The following is a 5818-nucleotide window of genomic DNA, read 5'->3' as shown; positions in this document are numbered from 1 at the left end:
ATAGTGAATACCTCTCCTGTGCTGATTTTTATCTCACCTTGTAGAATAAAGTCTCACCAGACAGCTAACAATGAATGAATAAAAGCCAGCTAGTTGAAAACAATAAAACACAATGAAAAAGCAGCAGTTAAAGAAGAGACTAAAACCAGATTTGATGCCATTCAAGGCCCTTAAAAAAAAAAAAGTCTGGTTAATTCTCTAAAAAGCAGCCAAGATGGGGGTGGGAGACACACGCACAGTTTTTTAAAATCAATTTTGTTGCCACTTCCATGGTTACCATATCTGATGTCTCCACCCTATGGGCCCAATCCCATCCAACTTTCCAACACCGGTGCAGCTGCAATGCTTTTGGTGGGGGCTTCTGTGACTGCCTCCACCGCAAGATGCATCTCTTAACTGTATTTTGGTCCACCTTCCTTTTAGACTGGGGCAGTGCAGAGAGCTTTGAACATGGATTTCTTATTCAGGTACTTCAAAATACTCCTGAAATAGGGTGGCATTTCAGATGCCATTAACAAGTGGTGTGGAACTGCATTTGGTCATTTATCCCTAATAAAAAGAGTCAGGAAGCTGTTGATGTAAATTCACTAGTGATAATGCAGTGTGATTTGACATGAGTTGCAACTGGGCAAGGTGATCTTTCACCGGTAATAATCCTCTAATAATTTATCCTGTAATAATCTTTCGTCTGATGGGCGTGTTTACTCCCCTTAACATTGCAGCTTCAAGTGGGAATCTGACATTCAGATTTAGATTTACTCACCTGTTTTTCTTTTTTGTTTTTTGATCAGGCGAAGATAACTGGTTTGCATTTAAAGAGTTGTCTACATGCAAGCATTTCAGATCAGTTTATCAGCTGATCAGATCAGATCTGAATTTTGTTAACTCATTAAAGAAAACAAAGCAAGTGGTGTGTACATTTATGACTAGTTATTTCAGGTGTGAATCAGCACATTTTGTTGTCTAACAAATGAGAGCTGTAAAACAAGCTGTTCCATTTGATGGGAGATTTATATACATAATATTTTTGAATACTGCCATAGGAACTAGTTATCATATAAATGTTTTATGCCAATAAAGGTCTTACTGAACTGAACATATAAATGTTAGACACAAAAAACAAATAAACAAAAACATCATCAACAACAACAAAAACCAGAAGGAATTTGTCTAGTCTATGTCTAGTCTATGAATTCCATTCCAGGGTGAAATTTGTATTATACTACAGAGTTAATTTTTTAAAAATCTTTCCTTTCTTATTTAAAATAAAAACAGCATGTTTCTTTTTCTTTTTCCTTTTTGGTCTTTCTGTACATCAGGTATCGTTTATACTGTCCCAGAATTTGTGTTGGGGAGGAGTTGCCATTTGCAAAATACAAATAACTTTATAATATAATCATAAGAGATATAATAATATAAGATATAATAGTATAATATAAAAAGTATAGTACGATCATAAGAGAAGCTGAAAGTGAGAAGTAAAAAAGATCCCTCTGAAAATTTAAAATGCCTTGTAAGAAATGGATAGTGTTGCAGAACTTTCCACAGTGTTATCTAAAACCCTTGGAGTATGCATCATGTCATTGTAGTCCTATGTAATTCATTCCTTTTTGCCTTTCATAATCTTTCATTATCCCTGAATTCTGTGTGTCTAACAGCACAATCTTATCCAGGGCTTCTGGGGGCAGATTTTGTGCTCTGTCTCTGTAAGTCCTCGACATGTCATGAAAACTGTGCTACTGTCATGTGTGCCAGGGCCACCGGTGCAAGCGACAGTAGGCCCTGCGCCTAAGACAGAAGCTCACAGATGCCCCACCAGAGCATGTAGATAGGTGGTGGGGGCAGTCTGGGGTGGGAAGTGGACAAGACTGGTGGCAGTTTGAGGATAGAAGGGGGAGGATATCAGTGGTAACCATGCAGGCTGAGATCCTATCTTCCATTTCAATTCTTCTCAGACTTACTCCAGCTAAATACCTGGTATTGGTCAGAGGAGACCCACTGGAGGTCAGGTGGCCTACAATGCTTATTACTTATATCTTCTGGGTTCTCTGGCCACCCTCACATGCACTCCGTCAGCAAGCACTCCATCTGTGGTGCTTTATGGCAGGGGTGCCCAAACCCCAACCCTGGGAACACTTGCAGCCCTTGAGGCCTCTCAGTGCAGCCCTCAGAGAGCCCCCAGTCTCCAATAAGCCTTTGGCCCTCTGGAGATTTGTTGGAGCCCACACTGGCCCAACGCAACTGCTGTCAGCATGAGGGCAACTGTTTCACCTCTCGCGTGAGCTGTGGGATGAGGGCTCCCTCCACTGCTTGTTGTTTCATGTTTGTGATGCAGTAGCGGCAGCAAAGGAAAGGCCAGACTTGCTTTGTGCAAAGCCTTTTATAAGCTTTGAGCTATTGCAAGACCTTCACTCATTCATATAAGTTCATCTTTAATATATTCATTTATGTAAACTTATGTAAATTTATTCAAATTTTAAATGTAAATTAATTCTTTTTTTTCCCCGACCCCCAACAAAGTGTCAGAGACATGATGTGACCCTCCTGCCAAAAGCTTTGGACACCCCTGCTTTATGGTATGGGCTGGTGGGGCATAGCATTGGGCCCCAAATAAATGTCTGGATAGGCTCTGTAACAAAATGTGACAAATCAGGTCTTATAATGATTTGTCTGTTTACTACAAGTAATGTGTTAACTTTGCTTACTCCACTCACAAGATAAAAACCAGCTCTTTGGATTGCACCCAGAAACAGACTTGCAACCAAAGTAGCTGACAAAGCATAGGTATTGTGTGCTCACCTTGCCTTGTGCCAGCCAACAAGTGAGCGGCAGCATTTTGCACCAGTTGATGTTTCTACACAGTCTTCAAGAGTGACCTAAAGTTGAGTTCACTGCAGTAATCCAAAAGTGATACAATCAGTTTGTGGACAACCATAACCTGTGCTGACTGGCACTGAAAGATCGCAGATGGAGCACCAGCCTGTGTTGGGCAAGAGCACCTGGGCCATATCTGGCACTTGGGCATCCAGAAGCACTCCCAAAGGTATTAGGAAAGCATCTGAATAGGATATCACCTCCCATATTGTTCCAAGGCCCAGTCTATGAAACAGCTGTTGCAGTGAATATAATGTGGCATTTCTATTTGAAGCTTTTATTCAAATTGGCTTAGAGAAGAGCCTTGTCACACCAGCTGAAAACTGGCTTAGGGGCCCAAAGTAAAGGTTAATGAAAAACAACAGTGTGTTCAGTTTGGTGAGGAGATATCAATTAGAGTGCCAGCAATCAATATTTCAGCACCATCAGTCTTGAATACGGTGATCTGAGAAGTGGGATAAACAGTCTGCTTAATTAAATTTGTGGAGGTGATAAATGGGGAGTGAGTGGAAGGGGGCCTGAAAGATGCTGGGAATATTAGGGATGATGGAAAATCAGAGATAATTGCTCAGTCTCCTTTCTTAATTGTCATTCTATTTACAGGTTCTTACTTATTCCCAAGCATTCTAGTGTCAGCCATTCCTACAACATACACAAAAATAATTTTTACAGCTTTTTAAGTTCAGTGGGGATTTTGTTTTTTAATGCCATCATCATCATCATCATCATCATCATCATCATCATCATAGCTGTTAGTGCTCATGGACCGTTGCCCTGCCCCCACCTCGTGCAGCGAGGCTGTAGCTTTGCGCTCCCATTACTCACTGGCCATTGGGGGCTGGAACTGAGCTTGCGTGGGTGTGTTTCACCCAAGCGAGCTCAGTTCACAAGCTGCAGCAGCCTTGCCCTTCCTCCCTTTGTACACAGACTGAGACTAACAGGTCTCTTTTTATAGGGCTGGGTAGGAATTTTCCTACTATCCTGATTGGCTGTGGATGGCAGTTTTTTGGCCTACCCAAGACTAGCATTGTAGGAGATGGTGTATTGCTGAGGCATTCCTGTTTAAATGCCACTTTAAATGGTCACTTAGCATGAAGCATGCTGAGTGGAATACATAGGACAGTTTGGTGTCCATCTAAGGCAGCAAGGTCAAGGGGTGAGTCAGGTCCACTCATGTGATGCCTGAACAGCTTGACAAGGTGAAGATGACAGGCTGTTCCAGTCTGATGACTGATGACAACCCCAAGTCAGATGGTACACCCCAGAGACCCTGGGGGAGGTAGATGACTAGGTCGATTTCCCCCATTATTACGATCCCACACACCTGGATCTGCTAGGTATCCCTTCTTTCCTCATCCAACCCTGCTACATTGTTAAATTTAAATAAAGTGGCCAAGTTATAACCCAAACCTCAATCTGGCATCTTCCTTCCTGGGTGAAAAGGTGATGGTAATAATAATAATAATAATAATAATAATAATAATAATAATAATAATAATAATAATAATAATAATAATAATAATAATAATGTTGTCAAATATCTATCACACAATACACCAGATATAACTGTAGTCAAGAAGAAAGAAAAACAAATCAAAATCATAAATATAGTAATACCAGTAGAAGAAAAAGAACTGGAGAAAATATCAGATTACAAAGATCTACAAGCAGAAACTGAAAGGCTGTGGCAGAAGAAGACCAAAGTGATCCCAGTGGTGACTGGCACCCTCAGTGCTACTCTAAAACATCTTGAAGAGCCCTTGAACAGCATCAAGGCCACAGAAATTACCATCCACCAACTACAAAAAGCAGCTTTACTGGGAATGGCTTACATTTTTGCGACAATATTTATAACAGCAAAATAGGACTAAAACCAGGCATCCCAGGTCCTTGGACTCAATGTCTGAATAAAACAAACCAGTCAATAACATCTACCTGACTGTGCAAAGATCTCATAGTAATCATAATAACTGTGGGGCCTGGGATGGCTGGAGACCCATTGGGTCAGGAGAGGCAGTGGTGGGGCACCTCAGGGTCCGGCCTCAGCACTGTCAGCTTGGCCTGAATGGCCTCAGTAGAGTTGTGGTGGAAAGGGTTATGTCACCCGGGTCCTTCTCCCCACTTTCTGGGGCTCTCACTGCCCCAGTCAGATTTGGCTCATGGGCCGACTGGCTTCTGCTCCAGCAACAGCCTGGCTAACTCTGCTCCTCATCCCTGGCTGGGCTGTGCTTTATGCTGGTGACCAGTCCCCTTACGCTCCACCCCTTCTTCCCTGGGAGGGTCATAAGGTTGGCCACCTAAGCCCTCCCCCCTCTTTCCTACCTCTGTCCCTCTCCCGTGCTGGGAGAGCACGGGACACAGCTGGGGCACAGAGGCTGCTGCCTGCAATGTCACCCCTGGAGTGGGCTGGGATTGTGGATGATTCCACCCCCACCAGCTAGTGGGCAAGGGGGGCACAGTAAGATCTGAACCTCTGGGAGGTTTACCGAAGATCCACCTGGCTGGCTACGGGCTTGCCCGGTTCCCCCCTGGCTTGGACATCCTGCTTGGGACTGGGCCCTGTCTGCTGCTTGGTGCCCACTCACAGGCCGGTTGCAGAGTGGCCTCCTGAGCCACTGCAGAGACCACTGGAGCTGGCCTGGGCCTGTGTGCCCTCAGCACCACCCCCTCTGAGGCTCAGAGAGGCGGGGCCACAGTCGACATCCAGCTGCAGCTTTTGCCCGGCAAGCAGCAAACCCCTTTGCTGCCAGAGCTTGCTGGCCAGAGCTTGCCCCCGGGGTCCATAGGCCGGTTCTTCCAGCCTCACTGCTGCTCTCCCAGCGGGCCTGAGGATCTGCCTGTGGCAGCCCTGTGGCTCTGTCTTCCCTGTGAGCCTCAGGGGCTAAGGTTCCCGCCCACTGCTGCTGCCACCTGACCTGTGGGTTGGCTCCTGGTCTGCCTCGTT

Source organism: Tiliqua scincoides, chromosome 6 (genome assembly GCF_035046505.1).
Source record: "Tiliqua scincoides isolate rTilSci1 chromosome 6, rTilSci1.hap2, whole genome shotgun sequence".
NCBI classification, from domain to species: Eukaryota; Metazoa; Chordata; class Lepidosauria; order Squamata; family Scincidae; genus Tiliqua; species Tiliqua scincoides.
Note: the sequence above shows the minus strand (reverse complement) of the source record.